Raw genomic sequence first — 12,556 nt, 5'->3', positions numbered from 1 at the left:
GCGACGAGTTGACTCACTGGAAAAGACTCTGATGCTGGGAGGGATTGGGGGCGGGAGGAGGCGGGGACAACAGAGAATGCGATGGCTGGATGGCATCACCGACTCTGTGGACATGAGTTTGAGTGAACTCCAGGAGTTGGTGATGGACAGGGAGGCCTGGCGTGCTGTGATTCATGGGGTCGCAAAGAGTCGGACACAACTGAGAGACTGAACTGGACTGAACTAATGACAATAAAATCCAAAAATGATATACACTTTATATACTTCCAAAAATATTTGAGGAACATTTCAAAGTATTATACAGTGTGATGATGGTGGATTTGCATTGAAGGTTAAGGTTTAGACCCCTCCTCTGCATGCGTTTCTTCAAAAGCTCTGGAATGGTTCCCAGCAACAACTTGTCCACTAATTTTGATTCTTTTTTTCTTTTAGAAGTCACCTTATATTACCTAAACTCTAGGCTCTGCAGAACCTGGATCTACCCTGAGTGTAGAGGTTAGACTTCTACAAAAATGTTAGACTCGGGCATGTTTCTACCAGGGTTAAATGCCTGTTTTACTGCTTGTTGGTGCTGTAAACTTGGGCAAGATACATAACGTACCTTTGCCTCAGTTTCTGCATCTGTAAAAGAACATGGTAATGGTATCTACATCACAGCGTTTTTTTAAGGAATAAAGGAAGTTATTCATATAAAGCACATAATATGCATTCAATAAATGTTATTAAAATATAATTCTAAACAACTCTGGGTATTTTTAAGGAACTTGGTACTTTCCTAAGCTAACAATTGACATGTTTAATTTGACAGGTAAATTTTTATTTTATAAATTTAAAATATTTGTGTCTGTATTGTTATTGTTGTTGTCCAGTTGCTAAGTTGTATCTGACTCTTTGCGACCCCATGGACTATGGCCTGCCAAGCTCCTCTGTCCATGGGATTTCCCAGGCAAGAATACTGGGTTGCCATTTCCTCCTCCAGTGAATCTTCCCGACCCAAGGATTGAACCCACATCTCCTGTATTGGCAAGCGGATTCTTTACCACTGAGCTACCAGGGAAGCTCCTTATGTCTGTATATATGTACATAAAATTAATGTGTGTTAATTAACTAGGAAAATTAAAAGTATCTTCCACTAGAAAACTACACTGGTTCTAATATTAATTCAAACCTCTAGAAACTTGTTTTTCTCACTGGTAATAATTTTTGTGAATCAAGAGAACTTCTAAATTGTTGTTTTACTACTATGTGATTGCTTCTATACAATGTATAATTATTAAATAATTGATCTTAGACTGGATTTTCACAATTATGGCCGGAATAAGAAAGGTGATGCTTGATCCTCTGTATTATTAACGTGAAGACATAGATAAATGCACAGATTAGTGAATACTAACTTAGATAAGTATAACTTGTATATGAACTTGTGTTTATGTGAAGAATTTTTCTGCATTGATAAAGGCATGGGACAATGCGATTACTGGACTCTGGTGCCAAGTGGAAGAAGTTCTTGGTAGATGCTATCATTTCAACATGTTTATACTCTTTGTAGATGTGTTTCCAAACTTAAACAATGACCAACAACAATGAAAAGCAAAATAACCTTGCTTTTCAAATGAACTTTTAAACAAAACACTTAAAGCAAAATTGACAAGAAAGTTGAAATAACCCTATTCTCTTCCCATGTTTTCCTTATTATTTTACTTGGTTATTTTTGGATGCATGCATCCAGATGGGAAACAAGGAGGAAAAAGCAGTCATGTAAATATAATTCATGTGAACGTCTTGCATTTTTATATTTTACTCTGGTAATTTACTCTCAGATGCCAATAAAATCCACTGAGCAATTTGACAGTCTTTCTTATTTGCTCCAGTAGTGATGATTAATTTATAAAGATCAGTGTACTTCTTATTGTGAATTATGTTCTATTAGTTATACCATGAGGTAAATATGCACAACTTATGATGGATTCAGAAGAACCGACATCCAAATAAATTTGGAACTGTGACATGGATCATGGGTTGATGCAATCTGTATGGTTGCTGGTATAATTTAGTTGACATTGTATCTACTTCTTTCTGATTTTTGTTAAATACAAACATGTATATATATACACATGCACGAATCCCAACATCTATTAATAGCATGTACTAAAGTATCATGTTTGTGTTTTATATTTTACTCTGGTAAGTTACATTGCCAGTGTATGGAGATTTACATTTACTATCTCTTTAAAATTTGCTTTGTTATTCAAGAAAATATTCAGGCCTAGAGGGTCCAGGTTTTTTCTTATCTCTAGTAGCCTTTTTATGGCTACTAATCTCTAGCCTATCAGCAATTTGCCTGACCCTGGTTTTTGCCTTATAATTGTGCTAAGACTCTGAAGCCATCAATAAAAGTTCAGTTTTCCCCTTTTCATCATCTACCACCCACCAAAGGAAACTGAAAGGAGAAAGTGTATCTTAGACTGAAAATGCTAGTGCTTGAAAGCACACTTACAAATTTGTTTTAATCCAATTAAATATGTATCTATTAACTTTTTCATCTTGTCTGGTATAATTATATTACTTAGCCTTCAGTGAAGAAAACTGAAACCACTGCTCCCATTGCTTCCTATAGATTGAACTACCCCCCGACTCCCCAAACAGGTCTGTGGAAAAACTGTCTTCCATGAAATCAGTCCCTGGTACCCAAAATGCGGATCACTGCATTCAGTTCAGTTCAGTTCAGTTCAGTCGCTCAGTGGTGTCCGACTCTTTGCAACCCCATGAATCACAGCACACCAGGCCTCCCTGTCCGTCACCAACTCCTGGAGTTCACTCAAACTCATGTCCATTGAGTCGGTGATGCCATCCAACCATCTTATCCTTTATTGTCCCCTTCTCCTGCTTTCAATCTTTCCCAGCACCAGGGTCTTTTCAAATGAGTCAGCTCTTTGCATCAGGTGGCCAACGGATTGCAGTTTCAGCTTCAGCATCAGTCCTTCCAATGAATATTCAGGACTGATTTCCTTTAGGATGGGGCTGGTTGGATCTCTCTCCTTGCAGTCCAAGGGACTCTCAAGAGTCTTCTCCAACACCACAGTTCAAAAGCATCAATTCTTCGGTGTTCAGCTTTCTTTATAGTTCATCTCTCACATCCATACATGACTACTGGAAAAACCATAGCTTTGATTAGATGGACTTTTGTTGGTAAAGTAATGTCTCTGTTTTTTAATATGCTGTCTAGTTTGGTCATAGCTTTTCTTCCAAGAAGCAAGTGTCTTTTAATTTCATGGCTATAGTCATCATCTGCAGTGATTTTGGAGCCCCCCCACCAATAAAGTCTCTCGCTGTTTCCATTTTTCTGCATCTATTTGCCATGAAGTGATGGGACTGGGTACCATAATCTTAGTTTTTTGAGTGTTGAATTTTAAGCCAACTTTTTCACTCTCCTCTTTCACTTTCATCAAGAGGCTCTTCAGTTCCTCTTCGCTTTCTGCCGTAAAAGAGGTGTCATCTGCATATCTGAGGTTATTGCTATTTCCCTCAGCAGTCTTGATTCCAGCTTGTGCTTCATCCAGCTGGCATATCACTGCATTAGATATTTACCAAACCACTGGAACAAACAGAGAAGTAGGACTTGGGGGTTACTACTAGTGTTGTTGGGTTCCAGAATAGACCCCAGTAGTGAGATTTGAAGGTCAAAAGCTTCGATCCTTATGCTGCTGCCGCTGCCTCACTATCCTCAACACCCATGCAGCTAGTGCAAAGTCACTAGAATACAGGTCAGTCTGCCACAATTACTTCTCTCTTGCATCTCATCATCTTGCTCACCAGCAGTGATTACGTTGGTGCTACCATCTGCCTCAAGCCAGCCTTCTTAAGCTCATGTTGGTGCATCTAATTGGTGGAACCTAATTTGCACAGAAAACCTTCGCTAAAAACAGCAGTTTATAGATTTCAAGATTTTTATGCAACAGAAAACATCCTGGAGGAGGATGGATTCGAGGCTGAGTCAATCAATAATGTCTGTCATACTAATATTCATTTTTTATCACCATAACCTTTTTGTTGTACAGTAAAACCAAGGTTAAAAAATACAACAAATGCATACCCTAATGAAATATAAGGCACTCACGATTATAACTACTTCTCAGATCTAAAACAGAACTTCAACCCAGAAGCCCTTGAGAACTTATCCTCATCAGTAGAGATCCTATTTGGATCCTGGAGTCATTTTGTATCTGCTGTCCCTATCTCTCATTTCACACAAGCTTTCACAAATGGAGAAAATTAAGTCTGCACTGAAGTAATTAAAATAATTTTTCTGCAAAGAGACTACATGGCTCTTCTTTGCTCTAAAAGAAAACAAAGGAAATAAGTGAATATATTGTGAACTAGCTCAAGCAAGGCAGAGACTGACCTTTCTCTGTGCTTGTTTTACCTAAATCTCAATAGTAAAGCACACACAGCTGAAAAGAAAGGGGAGAAAAACATTTATAGAGACTGAGGGCTTTCTCTGAACCAGATCACTACTCCTTTATCTGTGGTCTAGGGCAGGTGTCTTCAAACTCCGGGATAATGCCTGATGATCTGAGGTGGAGCTGATGTAATTACGACAGAAACAAGAGAGTGAGTGAAAGTCGCTCAGTCGTGTTTGACTCTTTGTGACCCCATGGACTGTAGCCAGCCAGGCTCCTCTGTCAATGGAATTTTCCAGGCAAGAATACTGGGGTGGGTTGCCGTTCCCTTCTCCAGGGTACATTCCCGACCCAGGGATTGAACCCAGGTCTCCCACATTGCAGGCAAATTCTTTACCATCTGACCCACTAGGGAAGACCAAGAACACTGGAGTGGGTTGCCTTTCCCTTCTCCAGGACAATAAAAATAAAGTGCACAAGAGATGTAATGCATTTGAATCATCCTGAAACCATCCCCAACCCCTGTTTGTGGAAAAATTGTCTTCCATAAAATCAGTTCCTGGTGCAGCATTGGGGACCATTGGTCTAGGGGATAGCTATTTCTGGCTAATTATATAAGGTAATCTGTCCACAGTACAGTTTTGGCCTCTTGGACTAATGGTTCATTTCCTTGTTCATTTGTTGTAAAAATGTTTCATAATGAAATAAACTTTCAAACATTGATTCACATTAATGTTCTAACTTGACTGCACTCTAAAAATGTCTGCTTTAAGAGGAAAAGGGTTACCTTCTGCCACTGAATGTACTAGTCAGCACTTCCAATTCACATAGCAATGCCTCCATCTTCTTTATAAATCACCTGCCAACAACAGCAAAACAAGAATGGTAATATAAGCGTTAATAAAATGGCAACTTTTCAGCTTTTTCTTAATTTCCAAAGACTATGCAGATTCTCTTAACCCAAGATGCTGTTTAAAAATACTTTCTCAATAACTTACCAATCACATGGTTTTCCAACAATTGTGGGAAAAAATCTGCAAAGATTCACCTACAGAACACTAACACCTGAAAACTAAAGAATGTGTGCTCTTTCCAGGAATTCACGTACCATTTACAAAAATGTAATTAACATGTGGGCTTTAGAGTCTCAATAAATACAAGAAATTCTATTATTATACAATGCATTATCTAATTACAATTCAATAAAATATGAAATGATAATAGTCTTCCCTTCCCCTTAAAAAAAAAAATAGAACCCTGTGCCTTTGGAAATAAGAAAAAGAATTTTGTAGGTAAGTCATGAGTTTAAAAAAAAACATAATGGCAATGAAAAAAAAACATTTAGAGCTTGGTAATACAAATAGGGTATTATGCTTAGTCACTCAGTCATGTACTACTCTTTGCCACGCCGTAGACTGTAGCCCGCCAGGCTCCTCTACCCATGGGATTCTCCAGGCAACAATACTGGAGTGGGTTATCATTCCCTTCTCCAGGGGATCTTCCCAACCCAGGGACTGAACCCAAGTCTCCCACATTGCAGGTGGATTGTGTACCATCTAAGTTACCAGGGAAGCCCAAGAATACTGAAGTGGGTATCTTATCTCTTCTCCAGGGGAACTTTCTGACCCAAGAATTGAACTGGGGTCTCCTTCATTGCAGGCAGATTCTTTACCAGTTACCAAAGTTCCAGGGAACATTTTTAGTTATAAATACCATGTTAAAATATAGATAAAATTGTAAGCTTAGTGTTCTATATAAGAAATTAGCATTGGGGGTTGGGGGGCTTCCCCGGTGGCTCAGTGGTAGAGAATTCACCTGTCAATGTAGGAGACACAGGTTCTATCCCTGATCTGGGAAGATCCCACAAGCCACGGAGCAACTAAGCCCATGGGCCACAACAATTGAACCTGTTCTCTATAGCCCCGGAACCCACAGCTACCAAGCACACACATTGCGGCTACTGAAACCCAAGTACCCTAAAGCCCGAGCTCCACATTAGGAGAAGCCACTGCAAGAGAAACCTGCATATTGCAACTAGAGAGTAGCCCCTGCTGGCAGCAACTAGAGAAAAGCCCAAACAGCAATGAAGACCCAGGACAGACAAAAATAAATACATAAAATTATTTTTAAAAAAAAGGAATTAGGGAGAAAAAAACTAATGAAGAATGAAAGAGTAAAAGGATAAAAATTATAAAGAAGTAATGATAAAATTTATAAAGAGCAGAAAATAATGAAATTTCCTGTGGCTCCTTCTGTGAATCTAGCTTAAAACCAATGAGGATACTAGAAGAAAAGGGCTTCTGCAAAATTTTGTTTCTGAACAACTATAAAATCCAAATATCAGTTTGGATTTTATGAGGATAGCTGAACTACTAAGAGTGACATGAAATAAGGAATTATAAAGATCAGACTTTACACAATAATTAGACAGTGGAAAATGCTAAGTACAGAAGGTAGGTTGTTGCTTCTGAAGCTGAAGTTGAATGTATGTCAGCAAGATTGATGACTGAGAAGGTGTGGCATCTAAAGCGGGTTGACAGCTTATAATCGACAGCATAGAATCGGGTCTTCTATTTTTCTACTCTGATCATCTCTTCACTGGAGTGTCCAATTCATTTACATCTAATTCGATGATTGATATGGTGCAGCTAAAAGTTGGTGATTTGATTGCTATATGTCCCGTGTCTGTCTGATCATGCTACTCCCTTTAATAATTCAGGGCTTTCCTCCCAATGGCTTTTTAATTTTCCTAGGAGAAAATTTAACACTATGTACTATTTCTTATATAGGTAAATCCTATACACTCTAGACTTAAGCCATATTACATTTTGTTTAATTCTTTAATTTTACATCTTCACCAAATTTTGCCTCTCTACATATAGACAGTGGCTTATTTTCTGATTAAAAATGTTCCCAATCCATCCACCAACCTGGCTAAATTTGGCTCATTCTTTATATATCAGCTGAAATATTCCATAAATTTCTTATTAAGACCATAACTTCTATAATGTACCCACACCACTCTCTACTTCTTCTGTGGTAAAACAAGTACAATTTCACTTTAGTTCTTTGTTAAGATACCTGCTCTCTGCCTTAGAATATACATATCCTGTGAAGTCAGGAACTGTATTATCGTGTACCCCAATGTATTCCTAACTTCTAGTTCAGTAACTGAAAATTAGTTAGTATTCAATGACCATTTGATGAAGAGATGCACTAATACATTGTTATGAAATGAGTTCAAATTGACTTGGACTTTAACTCAAGAAGCTTTTAATACAGGACAACAAAAGAATCTATATAACACAAAGAATTTGTTATATAAATATAGTTAAAAGCAGAAGTCACTTTTTAACTTCTTAATAATTGAACATTGAGGAAATATACAAGACACAAGAAAATGTCTACATGTTCCTCTCCATGTATTCACTACCCAGCTTCAATTCTTATCAACATGTCTCATTGTGGTTTTTTCTCTAGGCTTCAAAGTAAAATTGCTGAATGCAAGGGTCAATGGTGTATATGACTTTATAGATACTGCTAACTGCACTTCTATAAGTTTCTGCATTTTGCAACCCACTTGCTGTATTTGAGAGTGTCTCTAGCCTGGTCAAGACAGTATGATATGAAATCTTAACTTTTTGCCAGTATGTGAGAGATGATATTTCAGTATAGTTCTACTTTTAAAACAGAAGTTCTTCAAATAAAAACAAATGACTTAGTGCATTTATCAGTGAAAGAAAAATATACTGAGTTGGTCAAAAAAGTTCATTTGGGTTTTTCCATAACATCTTATGGAAAACTCCAAAGTAACTTTTTGGCCAACCCAATAGTTCTTGGACAGGCCAAAAAAGGGAAAGAAAAGACCAGGACTGAATAAAATAAAAAGGACCTGTGCTATCCATGTAATCATTGGAGATTAGAAAATGGCCATCAATTCACATGCTGAGGAGATTAAACAATTAAAGAATGTTATATAAAAGTAGAAGATGACAGATTTACCCAAACGAATTTGTTGATTTCCTAAAAAAGCGTAAGTTACCACATTTTCTTAAGGAGAAGAAGAAAACTGAAGACATCAATAGCTATGGAACACACTGAAAAAGAGGTTAAAGATGCTACCCTATAAATCACAAGACACATTCAATTTTAAGTACAAAATCTTCCAAAACCTCAGAACAGATAATGCTAGGGAATAAAAATTCTTTTCTGAGTATTTTGACTCATTTTATGAGTCTTTCATTGTCTCAGCACCAAAACTGGATGTAGATAGCACAACTTCAAAACACTACAGGTCAGTTTCACTTGTTTTTTTTTATTTTGAAAAAGAGTTTTCTTTTTTTTTTTAATTTATTTTATTGGAGGCAAATTACCTTACATTAATATATTGGTTGTTTTTGCCATACATTGACATGAATCCGCCCCGGGTGTACATGTACTCTCCCTCCTGAACCCCCCTCCCACCTCCCTCCTCCCCTTATCCTCCCTCCATGTCATTCCCGTGCACCAGCCCCAGGCATCCTGTATCATGCGTCAAACCTGGACTGGTCACTTATGATAATATACATGCTACAATGCCGTTCTCCCAATCATCCCACCTTCACCCTCTCCCACAGAGTCCCAAAGACTGTTCTATATGCCTATGTCTCTTTTGCAGTCTCGTATACAGGGTTCAGGTTTCCATCTTTCTAAATTCCATATATATGCGCTAGTATACTGTATTGATGTTTTTCTTTCTGGCTTACTTCACTCTGTATAATTGGCTCCAATTTCATACACCTCATTAAAACTGATTCAAATGCATTCTTCTTGATGGCTGAAAAATACTCCATTGTGTATATGTACCAAAGCTTTCTTATCCATTCATCTGCAGATGGACATCTAGGTTGCTTCCATGTCCTGGCTATTATAAACAGTGCTGCAATGAACATTGGAGTACGTGTGTCTCTTTCAATTCTGGTTTCCTCGGTGTGTATACCCAGGAGTGCAATTGCTGGATCATATGGCAGTTCTTTTTCCAGTTTTTGAGGAATCTCCACACTGTTCTCCATAGTGGCTGTACTAGTTTGCATTCCCACCAACAGTGTAAGAGGGTTCCCTTTTCTCCACACCCTCTCCAGCATTTATTGCATGTAGACTTTTGGATAGCAGCCATTCTGACTGGTGTGAAATGGTATCTCATTGTGGTTTTGATTTGCATTTCTCTGATTATGAGGGATGTTGAGCATTTTTTCATGTGTTTGTTAGCCATCTTTATGTCTTCTTTGGAGAAATGTCTGTTTAGTTCTTTGGCCCATTTTTTGATTGGGTCACTCAGTTTTCTGGAATTGAGCTGCAGGAGCTGCTTGGATATTTTGGAGATTAATCCTTTATCAGTTGCTTCATTTGCTATTATTTTCTCCCATTCTGCAGGCTGTCTTTTCACCTTGCTTAGAGTTTCTTTTGCTGTGCAGAAGCTTTTGATTTTAATTAGGTCCCATTTGTTTATTTTTGCTTTTATTTCCAATATTCTGGGAGGTTGGTCTTGGAGGATCCTGCTGTGATTTATGTCAGAGAGTGTTTTGCCTACGTTCTCCTCTAGGAGTTTTATAGTTTCTGGTCTTACATTTAGCTCTCTAATCCATTTTGAGTTTATTTTTGTGTATGGTGTTAGGAAGTGTTCTAATTTCATTCTTTTACAAGTGGCTGACCAGTTTTCCCAGCACCACTTGTTAAAGAGACTGTCTTTTCTCCATTTTATATTCTTGCCTCCTTTGTTGAAGATAAGGTGTCCATAGGTGCATGGGTTTATCTCTGGGCTTTCTACTTTGTTCCATTGATCTATATTTCTGTCTTTATGCCAGTACCATACTGTCTTGATGACTGTGGCTTTGTAGTAGAGCCTGAAGTCTGGCAGGTTAATTCCTCCAGTTCCATTTTTCTTCTTCAAGATTGCTTTGGCTATTCGAGGTTTTTTGTATTTCCATACAAATTGTGAGATTATTTGTTCTAGTTCTGTGAAAAATATCGTTGGTAGCTTGATAGGGATTGCATTGAATGTATAAATTACTTTGGGTAGTATACTCATTTTCACAATATTTATTCTTCCAATCCACAAACACAGTATATTTCTCCATCTATTAGTGTCCTCTTTGATTACTTTCACTAGTGTTTTATAGTTTTCTATGTACAAGTCTTTTGTTTCCTTAGGTAGATATATTCCTAAGTATTTAATTCTTTTTGTTGCAACAGTGAATGGAATAGTTTCTTTAATTTCTCTTTCTATTTTCTCATTATTAGTGTATAGGAATGCAAGGGATTTCTGTGTGTTGATTTTATATCCTGCAACTTTACTGTATTCATTGACTAGCTCTAGTAGTTTTCTGGTAGAGTCTTTAGGGTTTTCTGTGTAGAGGATCATGTCATCAGCGAACAGTGAAAGTTTTACTTCTTCTTTTCCAATTTGTATTCCTTTTATGTCTTTTTCTGCTCTGATTGCTGTGGCCAAAACTTCCAGAACTATGTTGAAGAGTAGTGGTGAGAGTGGGCGCCCTTGTCTTGTTCCTGACTTTAGGGGAAATGCTTTCAGTTTTTCACCATTGAGGATAATGTTTGCTGTGGGTTTGTCATATATAGCTTTTATTATGTTGAGATATGTCCCTTCTATTCCCACTTTCTGGAGAGTTTTTATCATAAATGGATGTTGTATTTTGTCAAAGGCTTTCTCTGCATCTATTGAGATAATCATATGATTTTTATTTTTCAGTTTGTTAATGCGGTGTATTACGTTGATTGATTTGCGGATATTGAAGAATCCTTGCATTCCTGGGATAAAGCCCACTTGGTCATGATGTATGATCTTCTTAATATGTTGTTGGATTCTGATTGCTAGAATTTTGTTAAGGATTTTTGCATTTATGTTCATCAGTGATATTGGCCTGTAGTTTTCTTTTTTTGTGGGATCTTTACCAAGTTTTGGGATTAGGGTGATAGTGGCCTCATAGAATGAGTTTGGAAGTTTTCCTTCCTCAGCAATTTTCTGAAAGAGTTTGAGTAGAATAGGTGTTAGCTCTTCACTAAATTTTTGGTAGAATTCAGCTGTGAAGCCGTCTGGACCTGGGCTTTTGTTTGCTGGAAGCTTTCCGATTACTTCCTGTATTTCCGTGCTTGTGATGGGTCTGTTCAGATTTTCTATTTCTTCCTGGTTCAGTTTTGGCAAGGTGTACTTTTCTAGGAATTTGTCCATTTCTTCCAAGTTATTCATTTTATTGCCATATAATTGCTGATAGTATTCTCTAATAATCATTTGTATTTCTGTGTTGTCAGTTGTGATTTCTCCCTTTTCATTTCTAATTTTATTGATTTGGTTCTTCTCCCTTTCTTTCTTGATGAGTCTGGCTAGTGGTTTGTCAATTTTATTTACCTTCTCAAAGAACCCACTTTTGGCTTTGTTGATTTTTGCTATGGTCTCTTTTGTTTCTTTTTCATTTATCTCTGCCCTAATTTTTATGATTTCTTTCCTTCTGCTAACCCTGGGGTTCTCCATTTCTTCCTTTTCTAATTTCTTTAGATGTAGAGTTAGGTTATTTATTTGACTTTTTTCTTGTTTCTTGAGGTGTGCCTGTATTGCTATGAACTTGCCCCTTAGCACTGCTTTTACAGTGTCCCAGAGGTTTTGGGTTGTTGTGTTTTCATTTTCACTCATTTCTATGCATATTTTGATTTCTCTTTTGATTTCTTCTATGATTTGTTCATTATTCAGCAGCGTGTTGTTCAGCCTCCATATGTTGGCATTTTTAATAGTTTTTCTCCCGTAATTGAGATCTAATCTTACTGCATTGTGGTCAGAAAAGATGTTTGGAATGATTTCAATTTTTTTGAATTTACCAAGGCTATATTTATGGCCCAGGATGTGATCTGTCCTGGAAAAGGTTCCGTGTGCGCTTGAGAAAAAGGTGAAATTCATTGTTTTGGGGTGAAATGTCCTATAGATATCTATTAGGTCTAACTGGTCTATTGTATCATTTAAAGTTTGTGTTTCCTTGTTAATTTTCTGTTTAGTTGATCTATCCATAGATGTAAGTGGGGTATTAAAGTCTCCCACTATTATTGTGTTATTGTTAATTTCCCCTTTCATACTTGTTAGTAATTGTCTTACATATTGCGGTGCTCCTACG

The sequence above is a fragment of the Moschus berezovskii genome, chromosome 9 (genome assembly GCF_049115385.1).
Source record: "Moschus berezovskii isolate FMDL1 chromosome 9, NW_MosBer_1.0, whole genome shotgun sequence".
NCBI lineage: Eukaryota > Metazoa > Chordata > Mammalia > Artiodactyla > Moschidae > Moschus > Moschus berezovskii.
This window is presented reverse-complemented; position numbering follows the sequence as displayed.